The sequence below is a fragment of the Cupressus sempervirens genome, chromosome 1 (genome assembly GCF_028749045.1).
Source record: "Cupressus sempervirens isolate cs-2001-9-10 chromosome 1, ASM2874904v1, whole genome shotgun sequence".
Lineage (NCBI taxonomy): Eukaryota > Viridiplantae > Streptophyta > Pinopsida > Cupressales > Cupressaceae > Cupressus > Cupressus sempervirens.
Window position 1 is genome coordinate 540440389 of NC_143118.1, and position 26229 is coordinate 540466617.

At 35.8% G+C, this 26229-nt stretch overlaps 1 protein-coding gene and 1 long non-coding RNA gene across 12 annotated transcripts in view; one reads left to right on the forward strand and one right to left on the reverse strand.

Annotated features, from left to right (window-relative positions):
- LOC149578593 (Metallo-hydrolase/oxidoreductase superfamily protein) overlaps window positions 1-26229 on the forward strand; it is a 243528-nt gene that overhangs the window by 178968 nt on the left and 38331 nt on the right. For 2 of the 5 annotated variants that reach the window (XR_016364586.1, XM_089830027.1), the window contains one exon: window positions 15026-15646. The exons of 1 other annotated variant lie outside the window; for it this stretch is intronic. The gene's annotated coding sequence lies outside the window, so the exon portion shown is untranslated. Of the gene's footprint in view, window positions 1-15025; window positions 15647-26229 lie in introns of those variants that run through there. 2 more of the 5 variants (XR_016364585.1, XM_089830033.1) reach the window with 1 other exon arrangement.
- Window positions 3760-21985, reverse strand: LOC149578594 (uncharacterized). 7 transcript variants are annotated; one of them, XR_016364599.1, is made up of 5 exons: window positions 21697-21985; window positions 21344-21419; window positions 17939-18100; window positions 13555-13798; window positions 3760-4032 (listed from the first exon to the last, which is right to left on the reverse strand). It is a non-coding gene; the product is annotated as an uncharacterized LOC149578594 (long non-coding RNA). The 7 variants fall into 7 exon arrangements; XR_016364600.1 differs by lacking the exons at window positions 3760-4032; window positions 21344-21419; window positions 21697-21985 and adding exons at window positions 4319-4984; window positions 5100-5149 and having other exon boundaries at window positions 17939-18214; XR_016364592.1 differs by lacking the exon at window positions 3760-4032 and having other exon boundaries at window positions 13308-13798; window positions 21697-21984.

Consider the following 26229-nt stretch of genomic DNA (forward strand, 5'->3'; position numbering starts at 1 on the left):
TAATGTCTGAGTTTTTGAAAAGCAAAAACTAAAGCTAAACATTGTTTCTCAATTGCAGTGTAGTGTGTTTCAAAATTAGTCAATGAACAACATATGTAATAAACAAGATGTTCCTAACCATCTTGATCACACTACACCAAGATAACACTCAATGCCTTAAAAGAGGTGAAAGTGTAAAGAAAGAACGGTTTATTGGTTCGAGTTGGATGCAAAATAGGAGGATTAGCAAGATAAGTCTTGAATTGTTCAAAAGAGAGCTTACAATATTTATTCCAAGAGAAAGTAGAATCTTTCTTAAGAAAGGAAGTGAAGGGGATAGTATGATCCGCCAGGTTAGACACAAACTTGCAAAAACCTTGTATATTTCGATGTAAGTTACGAAGTTGCGAGATATTACGAGGAGGCATATTGACAATAGCATCGATTTTCTCTCTATCTACCAATAGCATCGATTTTCTCTCTATCTACCTCAACACCTCTATTGGATATTATGAACCCAAGGATTTTTCCACTATAAACGCCAAAGGCACACTTTCGGGGGTTTAAACGCATATCATATTTCCTAATCCTTTCAAAGATCTATTTGAGAATAGGAACATGCCCATCACTCTTATAGACTTTGCTAAAATGTCATCCAAATGATCATCAAGAATCTTATGCATGTAATCATGAAAAATTAATGTCATAGCACGTTGATAATGCAATACCCCAAAATTGGCACATTGCCATATCAACTAACTTTGGTTTATTCAACTATTCCTAAGTCCTATTTTACTAGGCAATTTGAATTCTAATAATTGCTACTTGGCCTAGGTGTCAAATGTAGAAAACCCTAATCTACATTAATCTCACTATTTATTTAATTCCTAAGTATCGACTCAAATTAGCTACATAAACCTACTGATTTAATTTAATTATAAGTGTTCTACTTTAATTTAATTAAAATTACCTCTTTAAGCTAATGTACAAAGGAATTAAATACATTTAATTTAATAAGATATCTCCTCTTTTTTAGTTATTGAATTTAATTATTCAAATAATTAAAGTTTATCCATTTATGAGGTCATATTCTATTTTATTAAATTAAATATTCTCTCCAAATCTTCTCTTCAGTTCAAAAATGGAAACTCTAGGTGAACTAAAATCAGAAAAGGAATTAAATCAATTAACTCCTTTTTCAACTCAAAAATAAATCAGTGAACTCCTTTGTCCACTAAAAAGCAATCAGTTAACTTCCTTTTCAGGAGGAAGTTTCCATTATGATCGAGTCTCATCTTCAATCTTGATCGTTCATTCCAGTTAATCTTGACCGTCAATCATCTCTTGGATTCTATAAAAGAAGTTCTCCATTCCTCATTACATGGAGGAGAATTTTGGAATTTGCATTGAACTTATGTTGGAATACTTGCTCATCTTGCTCACATTGTCATAGCTTTATTTCTTGCATTGTAATATCATTTAGATTTTAAATATACATCCATTTAGCATAGTATGTTATTTGATTTCTTAGATTAACAATTGCATCTCTCATCTAGGTTAATTGCAATTTCATTTAGTTGCATAAATCCTTCATTCTAAAGGTCTGGTTGCCTATTTCTTGTTCTGAGAGCAAAGACGTAGTCCTTCTAGTTAGAAGGCAATAGGTCAATTTGTCAAATTATTTCAGATGAATAATTCAATGTTCATTCTGGGATGGTTTCACACATAATGACCATGTTGAAGTGTGTGTGAGGATCTGAGGCCCACATTTCACGTACACGGATAACACTTGCATTTCTTAATCCAAAAGGCATCATTACCTAACAAAAGGTTCTCCATGGAGTTATGAAAGCAGTCTCATATTGATTATAAGGAGGAATGAAAATCTGATTATACCCAGAGAATCCATCCATAAAATATAGCAATGCATGTCCAACAGTTGAGTCCACTATGATATCAATGTTCAGTAAAGGAAAGTCATCTTTCAAAGAAGTCTTGTTTAAATCTTGGAAATCAACACACATCCTTGTTTTCACTGTTAGAGACAACCATGATGTTAGAAATCCAAGGGGAATAATCTATACTATGTATAAAACCATCGTTTAAAAGCTTTTCTATCTCAACCTTAACCAAGAGAGCAATGCGAAGACTCATCTTATGAATCTTTTGTTTAATAGGTTTAGCTTTTGATGTTAAAACTATGTTATGAATGACAATTTTAGTCAATGCTAGGCATATCAAAATATTTCCAAGGAAAGATATTAGAAAATTCCAAAGAAGTTCAACAAGTTGTTTTTGTTATGTTTCACCTAAACATTTTCCAATCTTAATAACCTTTTTAGAGTCATTAGGATCAACGAGCACATCTATTGTTTTAGTGATCAACATATTATTCTTTTGTGCTTCTTCAATAGGAGGAAGAAGATCAGTGTGTGACTATTATTCCACTTCTTCTCCAAAATATCTGTTAATGTCCAAATGATAAGAGGCTTTCTCTTATTATGATGAAAAGAAGGTAAATCCTCATATGTGCCTAGAAAATCAGCCAAAGCATCATTAGGGGATAAAACATCCAAAGAAGCCGATTGATCAAATGTAATTACATGTAGATTTCTTAGCTTCAAAGGACCACTGCAGATATGATCACTAGTACATTTTACCACTATTTTTTACCAAAGGCCATTTTGGCTTGTAAAATTCATTTTATTTTTGTTTATGATCCCAAAAGGTCAAAATTTCGATGTTCCTTAAGTTTAGTGTCAAAATTTGACATTCCTTAAGTTTACTGTTGAACATTCGACGAATGTGGATTATAAAGAAAAAAAAAAGTGAAAAGTGAAACTCATTTTTCACTTTGTGAGTATCGATCAAGCGTGGGAGAAGACGAGGAGAGCAATGACTAGATCAAGAGAAACAATCAAATCGAGTACGTGAAATGAGTAAGAGATGTTGGAGAAGACATTTGCCATGGCCCTTTGCATAGGGATGCATAAATGCTAGTGTGGGAAGTAGCTCTTTTAGGTCATAGTTGTGTGCAGAGCCATTTGAATCTACAAGAGGACCAAGAGCATCCTAATACAAAATCGAATAAGTATGTAACCATTTTTCTCAAAATTGTCTAGTTGATTACATTGTGGATTTTTAAATATCAAAGTATATATAACAAGGATTTGAATAAGTATGTTTTATGTGACTCATAAATTTATTTTCGATAACCAAGTGGTGACTGTGCTTGTGCCTATTTCAGTGGTGATTGCTAGTAGATTTGAGATTTTCTTTTTCTTTTAATATGCCCTTGATTGTTATCTATAGCTCAGTTACAGTACCCTATTTCATACAAAGATTAGGGCATATACTAAGTAGTAATGTAACAATTCAAGAGTTGTAAAAGTATTAGCACAACAATCGAAACATAGAAACTAACCAATGTACAAACATTCATCCCATCCCTAGTCCCATAGATTTGAAGGTGTTATCATGAGATAAAGAATTATTTTGAAATGCTCAAACTTCTCTTCGTCAATTACTTCGGTGAAAATATCTGCTAGTTGATTTTGAAGCTTCTTGAATGCATGTTATTGTGTTAGGTCTAAAAATTTGTTTGAACAAATGTTATTACCTTGGCAGCTTGAACTTTTATAATTGAATTGTTGTTTTAACAAGTCGAAGTCTTAATATTGAATTTTTCACTTTGACGAGTCTCAGAATTTGAAAACAAACCTGTTATTTCGATGGACCTTAGACTTATTTTTTCCATATTGGCAAAATCATTAAAAATCATTGGGTGTAATGTATTTATTTTATCCATATTAAATTTAATAAAAATGACCAAAATTTAGGGGCAAATGTAAGAACAACCAATATCTATTTTATCCATTTTTCCTTCTTTTGTACACCAATACAACTCAATGGTCCCAGTATTGCACCATCTCGTACTGCAAATCTACCCTTGCCTTTTGCCTATCATCAAATTAGTCACAATGTTGCACATTGAACTTCCTCATTCCTTTCAATCCTATCAACGCCACCTTGTGTTCCCTTACCATTAGGAACCTACAAAATCAAGAATTCTTACTATCAAAATAATATAATCCTTGGCTCAAAAGTCTGATTAATTTTCAAGGGGGTTTATCTTAAATAAATTGTCATCTTTATTAACAATGTAAGTAGTATTGTACCAATCATGTAAGGTCCTCCTCACAAAAATAAATGGTGGAGCAGAACTTGCATTGGACTTGATCATAAATATGTAGGAGCAGTGTTCAAAAGTGGAGAACATATACATTGAATTTGATCTAGTGATAGAAGGTTATATACGGTTGACAGAATGGCCACAAGAAAACTTAAATATACATTGTTAATTTTATTTCATATAACTAATTTATTTAACAAAGACCCAAAAACCATATATATCAAGAATGGTACTTACATATAGATTGGGCTCAAGAATAGTCTAATAGCTATTGAAATTACAACACCCAAAAACCCAAGACCTAATGACCTAAAGACAACGCATATAAAATGACTCTCAAGATAGCCAAATACACGATCAAAGTTAAGCCATAAAAAACATTACTATAACTATAACTGAGCTATCGATCAGACTTTTTAGAAGCCCTGTTTGTGGTCCAAAAGTAAACCCTTTTCATGATGCAGAAGTGTGACAATGGAGGAAGCCCTAGAGCGAATAAGGTGAACCATTTCATCCCCGATTGCCAGTAAATGCCTAACAAACACAGTTTCCAGTTCCAGGGAAGAGAGTTGTCAATTCTCCAACATAATCTTAGCAGCATCATAAAGAGAGACAAGTATGTAGCTCTCGTAAACATTTGCCCCAACTAGTCGTCTGAAATACGAGCAGAGAAGGGTGACTGCCAATGGAGAACTGGCAGTCTAAGATGATAATTGCTTGGAGATATACTCTCTGGGCTTGGCTGATATAATAGGGTGTATCAAAGTCCCCTTCCTCATCAGAGGGATAATCGTGACAGTCCATGCTGAATCTCTACGAGCAAGGAGAAAAATAACAAATGAGCCCTAAACAACAGCTGAGTAACAATGAGGAATGTTAGGAATAAAGCCTTGCAAATTGTATTTTAAGGCGGAAAGAGTCTCCTCACCACAAAGAGCATTAGTTTACACATTTTGAGTGCACAACACGCCAGATAACCTACAATAGAGAAAAAAATGTCTCAAAAAAATGGAAATTTCTTTACACGTCTTTTTCGTACCTGATATGGCAAATTTTTACAGTTAAAAATTGATATAAAACTGTTTTGTTAATGATGTCTGTATAGAAATTTCCCAACTAGAAACCCAAATTGTATACAAAATCAACACATGTGAGACGAACTACTAAAGTTTTGCATCTCACCGAGAAATAAGAGTGGAAGACTGGGCAAGCATTAAAAACGCACCAGGTTCATTATGAAATGGCAGCCCCGTCCCTGGCAAGAAGAATAAGATGGAGTAGGATGTAACTGCTCACCTCACAATAACCATGGCTTATTCTTCTTATAATAACCCTTTCTCACTCTATGCACAAATGGACAATATGAAATCAATGGGTGCAAGTTACAGACTGCAAAAATTCAGTGCCACCATACCATTTCAATTACCAGTCCACACAATCAAGCTCAGCAAAATAAAACTTCATATCAATTGACAATGGCAAAAAATAGAACTTCACATACCTAATGTCAATATGCTTCAACTCAAACCCACAAATACTGCTACTAGGTAATGTGAAAATTGAACAATAGGAAACGTAAATAGAAGATTGTAAAACTAGCATACATAAATTTTGCAGCAAAAGGTACAAAGCTTGAAAGGGAAGCAACTAAAACATAATCAAATTGTAACATTGGAAATTCTTTAATTCTTATGAGTCTAAAAGCTAGGCAAGCAATGTAAAAATGTCTCTATTATATTTGGATATTAAGGATCCTACAAACTATGCATGCAAATTGCAAACTTGCAAGGAAAGTTCAAAACACAATGATGAGGTTCTCCAAATGGATAACATTGTCCCTATGACAGTGGTTGCACAAGTAGTATGATAGTCGCAAATATAAATGTCTACTTAATTTGAAATGGGTAAGTTTTTATGCCATTGAGATTTAAGGACACCAAAACTCCTATAGATTGAAGACAAATGCATGCAACATGTATCAATGCCTTTTTCATTTACAACTATGGTTGTGGACTGCTGCCATGACTGTAACAGTGTTCTTTTTCATGGACAGTCCAAAGATGTGAGTTTGCTCTTACACAAAAAGCTCATGTAGAAGTTATATTGGAGTTTTTTGGAATCAAAATATACGCTTAATACTTATCCAAGCTCCAATATATCCAACCTACCATCCAATAACTCATGGAACATCAAATCTCTAAGTTCACTTTCTGCTACATATGAATATTAGACCACTCATGCTTCCAAACACTTGTCAAAAACGTGAATGGATACCTGAAATCTTAGAGTTATAAACTATATATATATATATATATATAATACAACCCCGGGCATCCCAAAACAGAGAGAGAATAATGTTTTACATTTTGCTTGCTCTTGGATTACACTACGTAGAGTTTGGACCTGCAGTTACAGAAAAAGACCCCTTTCTCAAATCAGCATGAAATTGACCCAAACCAGTTGCAAATGAAAGTTGACTCTCAAAAATTAACAACCATATACGTTTACGGTCATAAAATGTCCATAAAAGTCTGTACAATCTGCTGCAACCAGACTGTTACAGAAAAATCTGGGAAGTAGCATACACAAAAGCTGTTATAACTTGAACAAAAATAAATGAAATTACCCCAAAATTGAGTTGGATGAAAGTAGATTCATGGGGATTTAATTACCAATCACTTGAGTATCATGAGAATGGAGGAAAAGTAGACGAAAAAATAAAATAAAACTCATACTTTAATGTTGAAAATGTGTAAGAAAATCAGAAAGTTTTAGTTGTAAATCTTGTTCAAATATTCAAGCCAGCCTTACCACTTAGCCAAAGTGAATTATTCAAGGAAAATATATGCTGAAGTAACTGATCCACGTGAAATGAAAGAAAACATCGATTCTAACTCAATGGACATCGGAGTGTACAGTACAATAGTATAGACACTTCTCACTTATTTAGTTATGTGCAATTGCATAAGTCCCACTTATTCATTGAGATGGAAATTAATCCAGAAGTAAACAAAATCATGCCCCAAAACAAACATAGGCTGATACACCCCTTCAACATAACTCTAAACTTCACCAAAATATATCGGAAGGAGTATTAGTTAAACTGGTGAATTTAATTAGACATCTATAGGTCTGATATAATATTGTTACAACAGGTACAACAGAATAAAGTGTCATCACAACTCAAAACCACAATAAATTAATGCCAAAAAGGTTTGGGAACGATTTGGAAGATCTTGGTGCTCCTGGACAATAAGAAACAAGGCCCATAAACTAAGTTTTACACCCAACAAGCATCATGCCTTCTTTGCATGCCTGCATGGCGCAACCTTTTCTAGGATGTATGGCCTACTCTATATTGCTTCTTATCAGGTCACTGTGCTTTTCCTCAAACATTCTAATCAAACAAAGAAACATTCTCAATATTCTCTAAGCATGGAAATGCATATTTGCTGATATTTTGATTCCATTTTGTCTGAAGTCTTGAACAATACAGTTCTGATCTTTGTACATTCTTACTAAATTTTATGCTCAATTCTTGAGCTTTGACAGATTTAAGTGAAGCTCTAGAGTGCAGAAGCAACCATAATAGAAGTACCAACAGGATATAGTTACCATTACAATGGGATATTTACATGCTTCATATTAGGGAACATGCCAGGTAGGTTCTATCATCTGAATAAATACTTAAGCGTCAAAGTTACAATAACTGGAGTTAATGTTTTAAGGTCTTTTTTTGGAAAACATTATCTTGTACACTCCAGCTAGATTGGTTAAGCACAATCCCATTTATCTGGAGGTTGGTTTGGCCTTCTCTACAATATTGTTATATATTTCTATACCCCTATGGTTGATCTTTTCAAGTTAATGCTTCCACTTAGTTATAGAGCAATGCATTGGGTGATTAAGCTTAACAACAGATAAGGATCTGTACCACTAGTTTGGCTCAACAGAGGGATCTAGCCTCACCATGCCAATAGTTTGGCCTAACAACAAAACAGAAAGACCTAAATGATCCTGTCATGCTAAATGATATGGCTACCTAGATAATTGCATGACTTAGCACTTGTACAATTCCTAATTAATGACTTATTGATTAGATTGCAACACTTAATACCTAGTTGCATTGGAATGCAAAGACATGATCATACACCAAATTCCACATTAAAGCCCATGTTTAGTGCTAAGGATTTTCAAGGTAGAAGATGCAGGTGTCACAATGCAGCTGGGGGATATATATATGCTGCTGGTTCAATTGCATAATCCACTACCTACTATTTATAAGGACAATCGACTTAATCCACTGATGAATCAACTGACTAACCAACCAGCCGCCTATAGAATGGTGGGGGGGGCACATGAGCGTTAGCTTTATATATCCAGGCAAAACTAATAGGAAAGCATTGAGTACATACCTAGATCAAACTATAACATGGATCTACCTTTCATCCTAACATTAATCACATTTCCATGACAATGAAAACATTGCATGGATCAGAACTAGCAGTGGGTTAACATATTAAAAATACAAATTTGATGATTACAAAATGATTGGGTAGATAGAGAAAAGAGAGGAAATTGAAACAGAGCAATCTTTGAAATGGTAGTATGCGTAGACCTTTTGATTTCTCCATTCAAATCTGCTTATTTCATTTTCATATGATGTAATAACTAAAAAGAAACTAAATCTAGCAAAATTAAGATCTTCAGCCAGTTCAGACATTAAATCCCTCTAAAAGAAGGCTCTAATATAACAGCCAGATTTGCAGAAAAAAAGAGCTCTGAACAAGATTTGAAATACCTTCAAAGCAAAAGAGCATTCAAGCTTCAAAATGCTAAAATCCAGACATAACAGAAACCCAAAAAAAAGTTGCAAGCAGATAAGAGTTTATGCTTCGAAATGCTAAGACGTGTGAGAATTTATGCCTCCATATGCTAATAACATTAAAAATTTAAGCTTCAAAATGCTAAAATCCAGATTTAAAAGAAACCAGAGAATTTATCCTTGAAAATGCCAAAAACCAGATAAAATAGAAACCAAACTAAGTTGCAAACAGATAAGAGTTTTAGCTCAAAGATGCTAAAAATAGCTGCAAGCTGTAATGTACAGCAAATTGAAGACAACCAAAGTGAAGCACAAAAGTACTATGAGGAGTGCCCCAAAGTAGCCTAAGAGTAAATTAATAAGTGCAAGTTGTAATATACAGAAAAATGCAAGCATGATTCAGATTAAGTCATGGGTTTGTGTCTATAATAAGTAGCATATAATGTTGTTAAATATGAGCTAAATATACATATTGTTGTTAGTGACGATACACAAAACCATTGGTTGTTGTGCTATACAAAACTGAAGGTGAAATGTCCTGAGCAACAGATTGCTCAGCAAAATATAGAAGTGATAGTTGTGAATTGTAGGGAGATGGGTGTTTTCCAAGTACAAGTCAATGCATTATTGCAGGGGGAAATCACTGCTTAACAATCTTGACAATAGTGTTGTTGATAGCCAGTGTGAATGTGCCATATAGTTGTAGCTTCCGTAGAGCGTAGACCATTTTTTAAATGTTTTTTTGGTAGTCCTCATATGTTATGGCAGTAATCTCTGGAAAGTGTTCGTTTAGGAGATCTCCATGTAAAGTGCAGTCAATGTTTCCTTCTTGTCTATGCAATGTGCATAACAGATTGTACAATCTCTACAAACTGTACTGCTTATACCTTTTAGTTCTCTCATGTCACAGACAATTTAGCATGGCAATCCCACACAGCGAGCCTATTAGACCATCCCCACTACACAACTACACGGAGAAACGGTATTAATTTACAACATTTTGCACCTATCCTAGCCACAACATTATTTCCCCATGTCATATAATCATTATTGCTTTCTCCATTCTACTTTCTATCTAACAAATAACTTTGCAAGAAGAGGCCATGTACCCTATCTCTTGAACCCAGAAAAGCAAAGAACGATACAAAGCAAGTCTACTCATTCTCTCTTCATCCTCACCTATCTTACACTTTGTTTCCTATATAATTCCCTACCTTTACAAACATTCTCACATGCTTACATTCCCTCTTCTATGCAGTCTGAAAACCAGAAGCCTACAAAGTCTGGCACCACAACGGTACACCATTTCAGACTCCACGAGCAATACAAACATGAAACATACTCAACTACTTTCATTGCTTAAACTATGAACCTGCAAATAGAGCTCTGGTACAGTTAACAATTGATAAAATCTTGGCTGATAATAACATGTTTAGGCTCAAATCATTTACATACAATGTGGGTGACTGCCTTTTTGACTCTTGCCATATCTTATTCCATATGCGATATGGCTCAGTGGAAATACGTAATGGTATCATCGATCATTTCTTGCATTGCCTTGAAAATAATGACCCTAAGGCTTTGTTTTCTTATAGTTACGAACTAGACCCACAAACCTTGTATGAACTGCACGGCCTAACTGATTTTGATACATACATATGTCGAATGCGACTGTCAGCAATATCTAACACAAGTTCTAATGACTGTGGCCTCTGGGGGGATCTCTTCTGTATTAAGTGGCTGTCAAAATGGCTAAATATAGAAGTCTGTGTTTGGTCGTCTACACGAAAGTTAAAGTACTTGCACTTCAATGATGGTTTTAAGAGCAATGCATATTCTATTCTATTTCATGATGAAGACCCTCTACATGGACACTTCGAACCACTAATCCAGAAATGACAATTTCCCCACCAAGGCACTCACTTGTCCACAAATGCTTCACTTCCTCGTCCATTTACCAATATTTTCTCAAAGATTTGTCAAACTTCTCAGTTTCCTTTGTGCAAAAATGCATCTTCAATATTAGATTGTGGTGATAGTCTTTTCAATGCAATTGCCATGTTGATGGGCGGTGAGTTTGATCGTCATAGTCTTCGACGATACATGGCACAATCATTTTCCAATATGATTCTGAGCAAGGACAAAACAGCATTGGAATGCAAACAAACATGTATTCAATATGATCTTGGCATGAGTTGTGGTGTTACAAACTGGGAAACATTCATTGCACAAATTGGATCCCCATATGAACAAAGTAGAATTGAAGGAGCTCACTTCTGTTTCGAATGGCTATCCTATATCTTGGAAGTGACGATAAGAACCTGGTCATCAATTGATGTCACATGGATCCAAGAATATTGCAAGTGTAAACAACCATCAAAGGTATTCAATATTATGCTGCACAAGATCAACGATTTGCACACACACTATAGTGCACAAGGAGTGGAGCCTATATTGCAAAATGCTCAAAGCACCCAACATTTGCCAACTACAGCATTGGAAAAAACAACTCCAATAGTCAACATGGATAGTAGTAAGCAAATCATCCCAGCTAGTACACATGTGCATGCTACTTCCTATATATTAGCAGAAAAAGCTTCCAATGAAGGCTTTACCGACAAAGACAACATGCGACTGGATGGATTAAAGAAACCTCTTACAACAATTAATAGAATCTTACACAAATCACTCCGCAAGGTCAAACAAAAAATACATACAGGTGGTACAATCACAAGAAACCAAGGTAGAAGATGTATAGCTGGTACAATCACAAGAAACCAAGGTAGAAGAAGAAAACAACAAACACCAATCACTTCTTACCTTGAACAGATTAAGGACACACCAAAACATAAATGTGCAATTTGTGCACAACTTAATTTCAAAAGAGGTATGAGAGACGTTAGACTAGATACATGCTATAGACATTCCCTATTACTTCCACAAAGGAAGACTTCCCCAGAAGGCCAGATATGCAAGTTCTGCACTAAGCAATTACAACAATCCAAAAGGCCATCCTATGCATCCCCAGAGAACATTAGGACAAATAGGCCTCTACAACATACAACTATGGTTTCAAAACTAGAAGAAAGACTAGTTTCATTACGAATTGCATTTGCACAGATCTAGCAGCTAGGACGTAGAAGATCCCAATACGGTTTAACTGGAACAATTATCAATGTGCCAACAAACATTAATCTAATACAAAGTGTATTGCCACGCCCAATAAATGACACATGGACAGTTGTTGTTGCATTAAAGAGGCGTTTAGAGTATACAAATGCATATAAAAAAGGAAGGGAATGACCAACTACCATTTTCAATGCACTCCAAGAGCTATACAACACAACACTATACAAAAAGCAAAATGTACAGATTAACAAAAGCTGGGAAGATCACTTGACATCTCCTGAAGATCAAGTACTAGAAAATACTCCCTCATCAAATCATGATGACATTGATCTTGACAATTCCCTAGAAATTCGAACAGATACCTTAGTCCACGGGTTTACTGAAGCGAGAACCATTCATGCCTTGCAAGACAAAGTAATAGAGATAGCACCCGCAGAAGGTAAGCAACCACTGGGAATATTCCAGGATGAGCATGTAGAAGAGATGACCTTCCCCACACTATTCTTTGGTGAACCACGTGACAAAGACATTAAGAAAGGATTTTCGTACCAAAAGATATCACAATGGGAATTACAAAATTCAAATCGAGCCTTTGCATATCACACAACAAACTTGTTCTTCAAAATTGTCAAAATACTAATAGCTCAAGTTTTCTCAACGATATGGATAAGAATTCGCAAAGGAAAACTAAACGGTAGAACACTCAAGGCAAAGGATGTCAAATATAAGCCAAACCTTGACAAAATCCTACAATCAGACATTGGCTATACGGATTTCAAAAAAATTAGAAACTCGCCAGACTATTTCCACCATCTCAAAAAGAAAGTGTTTGCAATGATACGACAGTTAGGTCCTCCAACATTCTTCATTACATTCACAAGTGTTGAGCAAAATTGGGCTCCACTAACCACAACACTCAATGAACTATACCAGACACACTATGTGGATTCCAAAAAAATATAAGCTCAAAGCCCTAAAGACACTGACTTTTCTGCACTAATAAAAAATGACCTAGTGACTTGTACTTGATACTACAGACATCGAATCAATGCAATGAAGCAATTGCTCTATTCTGATGATACATTCTTTGGAAAAATAACCAACTATTTTTCAGTAACAGAATTCCAAAATAGAGGAAACGAACATGACCATTTCATGCTATGGGTTAAGAATGCTCCAATCTTTAGAAAACACCCTAATGCTAGCATTGAACATTTTGTTGACAAGTACATAACATGCAACTCAGATTACTTAGATGACAACATGTCCAAGTTGCATAGACATCACCATACAAACAATGTAGGAAAACAAAAAAGAGTAGTTGTCACTTCGGTTTCCCACAACTTCCAATGAGAAGAACAATAATACTTGAGCCATGTAGTGAAGATATAGAAAAGAGCAAACATCTTGCTGAACAACTAAGATGTACCTTGGAGACCTCAACCTTTGATAGTACTGTCCTTTACAACTTTCTTGAAAGCCTTGCATCTAACTGAGACTGAATATATCTCGGCAATACGGTCCACCTTGTTAAGACCAACAATTTTCTTGAAAAGGAGCCCTGCACACATTTGGAACAATTCTTTCTCACCTCAAATCCCACAGTTATAGCAAGCAAATACAGATGCCCAATTTGTTCTAAATGCCTACGCTGCAGCATTGTATTGTAGCTCCTGCATGACAAAGGGTAATAACTCAATGACAAATGCATTCAACAGGATTCGAACAGACCATAGACAACATAACATTGATGCTATAAATATGATGAAAGGACTAGGTAATGCCTTGCTAAACTTGCAACAGATGTCATCTCAGCAAGCTGTACATATTGTGCTTGGCCTCCCTCTTAACTATAGCTCACGAAAATGTACATTCATATGGGGTTTCTATTAAATCAGCCGTCAGTTCTATAATCAAAACAAATAGAGACTTAAAAGAGCTTTAAATCTAGTCTAATGCAGAGTGTTAATAAATCAACACCACATGTGAGTGTGAGACTAGAGTCTAGTGTAAACTGATTATTGTTGAATTAGTGTGGAGTTCTGAAAATAAGATGAATGTGATAACTATCTGCAGCTAGAGGAACATCTCACATCGGGTTTCTATAAAATCAACCATCAGTAACAAGTGGAAGACATAGAATTGAGTAGGAATTAAAGTATTGATTTCAAGAAACAGTACAGTAATGTAATCAATGCCATTACAAATCATTGATGGAAGAACTGTAAGACATAAAATCAAATAGGAATTAAAGTAGTCATTTGAAAAAACAGAATAATTGACAGAGCAGATTTCAAACAGAGTAAACATTTAGAATCAATGCCATTACAAATCATTGATGGAAGAACTGTAAGACATAAAATCAACTAGGAATTAAAGTAGTCATTTGAAGAAATGGAATAATTGACAGAGCAGATTTCAAACAGTAAAAATATTTATATGCTTGTATTTAATAGAGGTCTTCAAAGTTTCAAGAGTTCGAAAACTAATATAGTAATAATTAACAGAAAATAAGTAGGCAAGAAACATCCAGAATAAGTCATGGATGTGTGTCTATAATAAGCAGTGGATAATGTCTTTGTACTGATATTGGCAAGTGCAAGAAACATCCAGAATAAGTCATGGATGTGTGTCTATAATAAGCAGTGGATAATGTCTTTGTACTGATATTGGCAAGTGCAAGAAACATCCAGAATAAGTCATGGATGTGTGTCTATAATAAGCAGTGGATAATGTCTTTGTACTTCAGACAAATATAATCTTTGTTGTTCATTAGACTACACAAAATTAGACAAAATTAGGCTTTGTTACATCAGATAAATATATTCTGTGTTGTCTGTTATGCTATACAAAATTCATGTTTGTTATGCTGTTGAAAACTAAAGGTGTAATGTCTTCAGAGCAGGTTGCCATGCAAAATACAGAGGTCATAGTGGTGCTTCGTAGGAGGCTGGGTGCTTTCCAAGAACAGACCGATGCTTTATTGCAGCTAGAAGTCACTGGTTTACAATCTTGACAATAGTGTTGTTGATAGCCAGTGTGAATGTGCCATATAGTTGCAGTTTCCGTAGGGTATATACCATTTTTGAAATGTTTTTTTGGTACTCCTCACATGTTATGGTGACAACTCTGGAAAGTTTTGCTTTAGGAGATCACCTTGTAAGGTGCAGTCAATGTTGCCTTCCTGTCTGTGCAATTTGCATAACAAATTGTGGCGGCATGTAGGCATGTAGGCTTTGTTGGTCTGTTACAATGAGTACAATCAAGTGTCTATGAAGCCTTGGTTAAAGTCTTACCAAAAGTAAGAATGGATAGTACTGATTGCATAGTGTATAGTAGTAAATCTATATAATCACACAGTTTCAAAGACTGAAAAACTATGACCCAAAAATACAGAACATTTGTTTGTTCACTAATCCATCACAAACATAAAAGTGATACAGGATATTTTGTAATAAACTATCTATTCTTACTAATTTGAACATCGAAAGCTATGTAGCTCGAGTTGTGGGTTTGAAAAATATGTGCTATAGCTAGATCAGACTAAAATTTGAAAAACATGTGCTATAGCTAGATCAGACTAAAATTCTCATGTGGTTGCCACCATTTGACAGCTGGTTTATTTATGTTGACATGTGTTGGGACTTCTCCTTCAATGCAGCTATGAGTAGATCATTCTATGCACTGTAAATAACATTAACATAAACAAAAAATAGAAGATTATAAATGATTCTGAGAAACTAGTACAGAAGTATATGGAAACTAGATTATTCAAATTCCATTAGGTTTTCCTTTTTCACCAGCTCAGAAAGTTGTGGATGCGTTAACATAAACAAAAAATAGAAGATTATAAATGATTCTGAGGAACTAGTACAGAAGTATATGGAAACTAGATTATTCAAGTTCCATTAGGTTTTCCTTTTTCACCAGCTGAGAAAGTTGTGGATGCAATGATACTGGATAGATGTGGGGCTGAGCAAAGATGGAATGGAACCAGTGGAGGGCAGAGCCATATAACAATAGATCATGAGATTCTTGATTAACGATATTCTGTGATTGTGCACAGATTTGGGCTTACAGATAACAGTAAAGGTGCTGACCAGTACAAAGAAGAGGATGGTATTGTCGAAAGCTATGTAGCTTGCATAAATGATATGAGCTCTTAATCTTCACAACATGAGTAGTCCTCTTTTCCAAAATGGATTTCTTTGATACCTTATCAGTAGTAGCCTTAATAATGGCAATTGGCAGAGTGAGGAACATGCAAAAGGAAAGGGTGAATAATCAACTGTTAACAAGGAAGGAACAATATAGGCTACTACATTTACAGCCTGGATCTGCACAACTGTGTAAAATATTCACCAAAAGACTTGAGTGAGATATTGAGGACTTCCATATGTGTGTATCTTGTTCAACTATTGTCTTTGGCTACTCTACGGAGCTCCATTTGTTGAACCCCACAGCACTTTGTTGCTCACCATCAATGGTATGCCTCCCCGTTATATGTGGTGGTAAGTTATGAATCTTTCTGTTCCTCTAAGTTAGATTTCTAGGAAAAGTTTCCGAAACAAAATATATAATTTGGATATAGATTAGAAAGAAAAAATAAGGGAATATGTAGGAAAGTAGCAAACACGAGTGACCCACCTGAAATGTTAAAAATTTTACTCCCTGCATTTTCCTGTGTCACAGGATTGGATAGGTGACAGGTGGGTGCTGAAAATGAATTTGTTTTCATCTTGGGGATGTTTCATTTGAAATTCATTTAGAATCGGGAATATACGATTAATAGAGCAGTCAGAAAAATAAAATCCCTACCAAAATTGACCCTCTCTAGAGAATGACAGCAGACACATGCAGTGCTCTACCGTGCCTTGCCATACACTCATTGATAGTATAACATCCCTAATTTGAACTATTTTTTCTGTCCAATCCCCAATGTCAAAAAGTTCGACTTCAAAAATATTCAAAGATTAATTAACTTCCAAATTCATGGCAGCAGTATGAATTATGTTCTTTCGATTGCAAGAATCTACGAAAAATACAAGCGTAATGCATGATAGATGAATTGTTTAAAGATCTTTTCCTCTCTTTTTTTGTGGGGGTCTCTAAAAACAGGGAAGAATATGCAAATGGAGAAATCGTTGTAGATAGACAGAGAAGACTCGAAAACTCTAGATTAAGAAGAGGATCTCAGATAGCTAGGATCCTGTGCACTTTATGAACCACCATGCAGAATGAAATGACAGTTGATGCCAGACCTGGCTGGGGCTTGCAGGCAGGGTGGGCTTTGGCTTAAGCTAAGAGTGGCAAGAAGTTTGCAAGTTGGAACAAGTTGATGGGTTTGGTATATAAGATTGTTAGACCAAAGATCTTTAAATGCATGGAAGAAGGCCAAGAGCAAGATCCAAATTGTTCATGCAACTTCAAGTTAAAATTTTGTCTGAAATTGAAGATTTCAAGATTTTCATTGTGAGGTTTCCCAGATCTGTAGGAAGAATACTTAGAAGGGGATTGAGATGAGCATCCACAACGTGCGAGCGCATCATGTGAGAGGTTGAATAGGGGAGACGAGTAAGCCTGTTTGAATGCACCGAAAGTCTCTGGAGTTTCACAGAGTTCGATCCCTAGACCTTCCGGGAGATGGGAAAGCTAGTTCAAATATGCAATCAACTCTTCCATTGCACTGACACTTAATAAAGGAATAAACTGCATTTGCGAATATTCAATATTGTAATTAACTTGAAAGATCGGGCAGATATTCCCGAAGAAGAAAATGAGAAAACGTGTTTGCACTATTTTAAATAACTTACCAGCAGGTTTCTATTCCATCCAGTAGCGCAGCAAGCATATTGCTCAAAATATTGAGAACTTTGAGCTTCACTAGGCGTCTAATCTGATAGCGATGTCATTTGATTTGAGTGAAGCATCAGGCTTCCAAGGTTCAGAACACTCACCACAGCTTTAGGCAACGTCTGCAGGAAAATTTCACTCGATTTTCAAATAAAGATTCATACTGAGGAATACAATATGAATTGTAAATTTTGACACTTCCATCATAATATAGAGCCCAAAAGAGCTCCAATAGCACAATTAGCCTAGTTATTAGATTAAACTGTAAGATGAAACATGGCAGTTTGACAAATAGTAGATAATGGTATCTGTGAAACTGTTTAAACGGCCGCCATTGTACCTTAGGCTTTGAAGGTTTTTTATTTTCTGCAGAAAAATCACTATTAAAGACTTGGATCATGCATTGGTTTTGTAGTGTTGGGATGAATAACACTTAAAAATATCAATATCAACTAAAAACTTTGGTTTATGATGCACACAAAAATATCATCTAGACGAAAGAGATTGTGTGTACTTTGAACAAAAATATTATTCCTGTAACTTTCAATAACATTGGTGACCAATTAACAATAGAAGAGGACTCCAAATTAGTGATTGAGGGAGGCTAGATCAGGATGGAAGATTAGAAATATCATCTTGGATATTAAGCAAATCTTGAATGAAATGAAAATGGCCCACCTACAGCACATCTATAAGGAGGACAATCAGGTGGCAAACATGGCGGCTGCCATGGGGTTTGATGCAATGGCAATCACATGTTGGGAGAATTTAGTTGATCTCAACCAAGATTTAAGGGTGTTGATATCCAAGGAAAAAGGCGAGATAAATTCAAGATGAAGTCTATAAACTTTAAAAGTAAGGCCAAATTTGGCAAGACGGTGATTTTAGTCACTAAATTAAACTATTGCGTTTTGGAAGTAAAGGGCAAACGTGGCCGTACAAACGGTAAGTGGAGTGATTACAAATTAAGAAAAATGTATTTTTGTAATTATGGAAACCCATTGCGAGTTTCAAATTGCTCTCCAAAGGGAAGTACGAAAGATATTATTAATCAGGGTGTCAGAAATTGTCGGGGTGAGAAAATTATGATTTTTCACATCCACGAATCCCATAATAACTCGGTATGGGATTTTGGAGCTCATCAAACACGAGTCTACACTTTTTATTTTCATCTTTTCAAAAGAGTTAAGAAGGAGAGTAGTTGCAGAAAGATCAAAGCCGAAAAAGTTCAAATGCGTATTTCTGAAGAAGGGGAGTCGAAAATTGGAGAAATTGAAATGGGGGGGGGACCTAAATCGATTGGAGCCAACAAAAATTGAGAACTTTAAGGATAGAATGGCTACTTGGTTTTTACTGAAGGAAGGGGGTTTTTTGCCCTACATGATGTCGATGGCTGGATATGATGAGAATTGCACGCACCAGTTTGTGAATAGCTGGAATGACAGGAAGGTTAACATCAATGGTATCACCTTCCAAGTCACAGAGGAAGTAATCACCATGGCGACTGGCCTCTCCATGAAGGGCAAAAAATGGAGGAAAGTTACCAAAATTACTGACGAGGGCGGCATGAATAGCTTTTTCGTGGAGGGTGAGGAGCCGATTCGTTACAGAGGTGGGTTTAAAAGAGATAAGTTACCTACTCCCTAGGATGATGTGTGCCTAGTCCTTATGAGATATCTGATGCTGGAGGGCAGGTTTGGTGTATGCTATTACTACCATTTTCCTCTGTTGAATCGTTTCAGAAATAGGGACTTCATTTTTATTCTTTTTTTTCTTTTGCACTCTCTTGAAGACATGGTTGATGATGTTAGGGAAAAAAAGAGTAAAGGTTTAAATTTTACCATAATTCATCAAGGCTTAATTTTTTGCCTTTATCAGTTTCACCTCGCTTTGTGTCCCCCCAGAGAGGTGGTTGTGGAAAACCCACGCCATGGTTAGAACTCCCCCCCAAGCTCAAGTACGAGGACGAAAATGCACACCCCCAAGCCATCCCCTAGTAAGGAAACTAAGAAAAAGAAAAAAATTCGACATAGCCTTAGAACAAAAGGGAAACAAGAAGATTAAAATTGAAAAATTGGTGGAGGTTGTTGGAGAGGATTCAGGGGAGGATAATGGGGGTAAACCTAGAAGGAGGTCTGGTAGGCTTGCTCAATCCCAAGCTAGGTGCAAACAGAAGTCCCTTAGATACCCAGTGGAGGAGGTTGAAGAAGATAGCTCTGGCAACAATAGTGATAGAAGGGAGGAGGAAGATATTCCCAACTCCAAGAAGGATGATGGTAATGAGGAGGGGAAGAAAAGTTTTAACTCTGGGAACAATTCAGTGGATGATACTCAAACCTAGACGTCTGATGGGAAAGCGGGGAAAACTAAGACCACCCATGTGTCTGCCAGTGTCTCCCTCAAACCTATTACCTTTTGTGAAGAGAACAGCAAGAAGGATAATTCCCCCATAACCATTTCATCCCCTGTTAAGGAGAATTCGAAGGTTTCCTCTAACGCACAGGTTTTGCAGGATAAATCACAAGTGCAGAAAATGAAGGAGGTTGCTGCAAAGGGAGACGTGGGGCCTAAAGATAGGACTGAGGTGATGGACGAGCGATACATGCATCTGGAAAGAAGGGTCAAAGCTTTGGAGGAGGGATTCTTCACCTTCTCCAAATTCGGCCTTAAAGTTACCCATGTTGCGGCAACAACCCTTCAATTGCTGGCACAGGAAAAGGAGGACGCGAGCTTGGACATGGAGGACCATAAGTTGCTCTTCAAGTTTCTTGCTGATGACTGGGCCCAGATCCTACTACATGCAAAGGGGAAGGGGAAAAAGGAAAACTAAGTTTTTTTATGTTCTTATCAGTTACTAGGATCTTTGGATCCAAAGACTTTTAATACTTTACTGACAGTATTGGTTTTGTTGGTTATCAGTTGTAATTAAGACTTGGGTTGGCTTGGGTACCTTTTTGGGCAGTGTGGAAATCTAGTAGTTAGTTTGTCTCCTCTTTGGTTTTAGCTTAGTTGCTGGTCTTTGTTCGTGGTTGCAGACTTTTGGATCTTTGCTTAGTTAATTTTTTGACTACTGGTGTTTCTAGCTGGTAATGTGCTGGTTACCAGCTTTTTGTTTGTATTTAGGCCGACCCCCTTGCTTTTGGTTGCTTTTAATTTCAAAAACATTGGTGACCTCTGAAATTAAAATGATAAATTACCTATTACAACGTCAAAGAATGGATGTTCCTTAAACTAAAAACAAAACACATAAAATAATACAGAGGATGAATTGAGCTGAAGTAAAGTAATGGAGACAAGTGAAAGTAGGAAAAAAATGTAAGAAAATAGTATAAAATAACTCTGAACATAGGAATAAATGTACAAACCCTAGTTTAGCTCTTTGACTCTCATCGCTCCCTCAAATAATGCAACCAGAAGAATTCATCTCGCCATCTAATAGTTCTGCAAATAAATCTAGTAGAGAGTCTATGAGTAAAATAAATGATAGCCTATGATACTATAATACAAAAAATCAAACTTAGTAGGAAAATTAGAGAAGATTAATAGCTACAGTTTAGGATAAAATTAGTAATGTACAAGCCATGATATGCAAAAAGTAGCGGAGACTGCTATGAAATTTACAAGGGGAAATGGAGGCCAACAATGATATTGTGCCGACCAATATCATGGTTAATTGTTAATAACATCAAACTGATCATAAATTAGTTGTGACATTTACCCTCTCACAGGAAGATAAAAGTGAAGAAATTGTAAGAGATAGTAAACCATCGCCAAAGATTATATTTTCGTTCATTACTCATGGATATTGATACACTAGTGCATTTTTTCTTAGCATTGGCCACGTCCAAGCCAAATGCTAAACGTCAAAATAGAACTAAGGCATGTGGACTGTTACAATGTTGCCAACTTAGTTTCAAAACCCTTATTTTGTCAGCAATATATGTTAAAACTCTTATAATGCGCTGACAAAGACTTGAAGATAGTGCATTCTATTTGCGAGCTCCTGCAATGCACTACTAGAGGCCTTGCAAATCGCATGTTCTCTTGCTTCGTATTTTGTGATATTTTAAAAAAAATCTGGCACCATCGATTTCAATCCAATAAAATGACAGATAGACAATTTTCATACTTTTAAAACTTAAAGAATTTGCATCTTTCATTGATCAAATTGATCAAGCTTAGGATTAAAATAAGAAGTAAAAAATTGGTGAAATCTGATTGGTTTTTGGTAATCTGTTTAATCACTATTTAATATTTGCCTTGACAGTAGTTCTCTGCCTTGGCAGGAACTAATAAATGAATTGCATTAATAATCATACCTTTTGCCACCAACTTACGATCTTGTCAACTCTGCCTATGGATGTTGATTTTTGCCCAATATTGATATTCATAAAAATGAATAAAACCCCAACAAAAATAGTCTTAGCCAATCACAAATTTTTAATTAGCATAGAATAATTTTATTTTCTTAATATAACTCCTCAAACTATGCAATATGGCAGGTGGTTACCAAGAATAAAGAAATAAGGGGGGTCAAAAGAAAACATTAGTTCCCCACCTTATATGAGGCAAGGACTAAAAAGTCATTGAAACTAGACCACACGACACTATCATAATAGTCTCCTATAGAAAACTCAACATAACATTTCTGTTGGACAATTAAATTTTGATCATCATTCACCCAAGTGACCATGTGTGGTCTACTATTAAGGATCTTCCTTAGGTTTAATTTATTTATCATCTCATAAGAAACTAATTTATCAAAATAGCTTGAAATAAATATCACCTTTTTCATAGTTTACCTTGACTCAAAGATTGAGTCCTAGAGATGGAGAATTTTTTGAACTTGTTGGTACCTTGGACCTTTTCTAAACATTAGAAAGTCTCCTTCTAGTATTGGATGGACATTCCTAATTAGAAAGATTCTAGTATTAGATGGACATTAGCATTGAAAGTTTATATAGTTTTAATGTTCAGTACTAGCTATCAATATCATTCTTTGGGATAAATGTATTGCAAGGAACTATAATGTTACTTTACAATGCCCAATATTAACGGATTTGATGGTGACTATTTTTGTTAAGGTTCATTTTTTTTTCAAACCATCATGATGCAGAGCAAGGTGGATCAACCCAAAAGTCCAATCAAATCAGGACAACAATCTTCAAGTCAACTCTAAGATACAACTTCTCTACATTCTTCAACCTTTATGCAATGCCAATACCTTAAAGGATCATACGACATCATAGATCCCCCTTGCTCCACATGCTCAAGAAACCCAACTAACTAATCAACATCTAAACTTGCACATCAACACTTAACATGATAGTAACCTATCACCCTTATTGGTTCATATTCCAACATCCTTGTACACTTCCTATTTTAAAGCTCTTGAGACCAATTCTTGATCTTCCCAATGTCTACCAATCATTTAACATCACCTATTCCATATATCATTCTTAAATACCCAACCACAACTGGTGAACATACATCAAACCTCTTATCTAATCAACACCATATCTACCTTGCTTCACATTTGTGATTAACCCGGTCTCTATGCCACATTTACTTGTCAACACTTTAGACAATTAAAAACTTATTAGCCACCAACCATGTGTTCCATACACTACATTCACTATATGTCCCATAGGCCTTGCCCACTATTTTCTCATTGTTTTCCCTATTTAAGGGTTTTGACAGTTTGTAATCAAACACAAATATCTTTGTTGATATGTAATAAAATTGAGTACCACAAAACTCAAATCTAATGTAATTCAATGCATCAACATGTCTATCCAATGGATACTTCACAATGAATAGGGAGCTAATGGAATACCTGTAACAATTTAACACTTCAGAAAAATATGAATTGCAAAACATATATCATGCTTTACTTGCTTCAAACTCTTATTACATATGTTTTCCTAGCCATGTCTCATGCCTCACATTTTAAATAAACTTAAATTAGTTCCTAAAAGAACAAAAAACCACCAAAACTATTTGTAACCACCCCAAAAACCTGCTTGTGCATAACTTATGTTGACAGTCACTAACCCGACATGTTTTGACTAGTTTATGTTTATCTTTAATGACCATTGACAAGTACACACTCTTGGCTTCCAAATGTGTCATCTTATTACATTATGATGTTGTGTTAATGAACATATCAGCCTAGTTTAAATACTGAACACATGAACTTCATAATTAGCCCTATATGGCAATTATCAAAACTGTTGCATTCCCACTGCATTTAATTGCATTTTCTAGCCAATTTACAATCTTTAATGACCTTATAGGTTCACTTGACTCCATATCCTCATGGATCAAGCATTTTACCCTCGTTGTGTTCCTTAGCCTCTTGGTGATATTCTTTGGTAAATGATAACTTTTCTTTTTTTATAGATCTTTATCCATTAATTTCATTTGAATCATATCTAGTATGTAAATAAGTGAAAGTTGAAAGAGAACATAGCACGACAATATTTTGGAATGGAACCATGATGAGAATTACACTTGCTATACTTTGAAAATTTATTAGAACAATTTCCTTTAGGCACATTAGAAGGACACATTATTTGAGAAATTGAAGAATACTTAATGAAATATTGTACTTTCTTCAAAGCATGATTACATTACAATTGATAGAAAGGATCAAGCTTTGGATCAATTCTTAAGATAAACTTATTATTCAGTTTTGCCTAAATATAATGTAAACCACCAAAATATAATGTAAACAACATGCTATCACTTAATCAACATACACATATTATCAAGCCATAGCATTAAAACACTTGAATGAGACAATTTCTATCTCTTGACTCTTAAAAAAGCAATGGCGAGCATGAGCAAAGGCAGGGGAGGTTTTCAAATTTTGAATTATGAAAAGGGTGGGATTCCTCTAGACTGTCGGAATTGGATCCCTGGTCTGGAGCACGGGCCGTAGAAGGGGGACAGTTAAGGGTTGTGTATAGGGGGTCAGTCAGAGAATGCTAATGGGAACCCAGATGCTCCTCCCAAGGAAGTGGTTAAGATTCCTTTGATTCCCAATGGGGGTCAGTTTGCCAAATGGTCTTCTATTTTTGGGATTAAACCCTCAAGTAAGTCTTCTTTCCCGCCTATTGAGATTCTTCCCGAGTTAGAGAAAGGTTCTTGCGCCATTGCCATTCCAGACAAAATCATGGATCATAGTATTCGATCCATGGCTTCTACCCTGATTGGAAAATTCTTGGGACCGAGACCGAATATAGATGATGTGAGGTCTTTTATAAAGAAGAAATGGGCTCTTAAAAGTCAAGTTTCAGTCACGGCTATGGCAAGGGGCTTTCTATCTTTTGAATTCACTTGCATGGAAGACCTTTCCTCCATTCTCAGCGATGGTCAATGGGCTATTGGTCGTTCCACTTTGGTCCTCCAGAAGTGGTCTTCCAAGCTGAATCTGAATGACTCTTTTTTTTGTTCAAGCTCCTGTGTGGGTTAGACTACCCAAATTGCCTTTAGAATTCTGGAACGAAGATGTTTTTGTGGGGCTAGCTAAGTCTTTTGGAGAAATTTTGTCTATTGATCCAATCACTACCTCTAAAAGATGACTCAACTATGCTTGCATCTACATTGGGGTTAGAGAAGGCACAGACATGCTAGAAACTGTGGCTTTTCACTCAAAACTTGGAGTACATGTTCAAAAACTGATCTATGAAATAGTGCCTTTTGCCTATTTCCTTTGTTTGAAGCCTGGGCATAAGGCAAATCAGTGCCCAAGGGTTGTAAAGAAAAAAAGTTAGAAAAGTTAGGTTCCTGAAAACTCGGCCAAAGAAAAGAAGAAATCCAAGCCCACGGGAACCTTTGTCAAGGGAAAGAAGAAACTAATCTAGAGATGCAAAATTACTAAGTAGCCTGAGCACTAGGATGGCAAGAAGGAAAAGAGTAATGCCATTAGGCAGGATGGAGTCCAAGGCAATAGAAGTTGCAATGGTCCACCCCACTTTGACCCCGATATACAAGACGGAGCCCACAACAATGTTCCAAAGGAGTCTACAATGGACGACCCAACTGTTGTGGCCATAGTTGTGGTAGAAGACAATGTGATGCTTGTAAAAGAGCATAATGTAGGAATGCAGGAGACCCCCCGGGCGAAGATTTAAAGGGTCTCTAGCTGAAACCCCTCGAATAGTAGTGTTGATGATTCTGTAAGGAAACTCAGGTGTGGAAACAACTTCCTACACTAATCTCTTAAGAGAAGTATGGTGCAAATCCT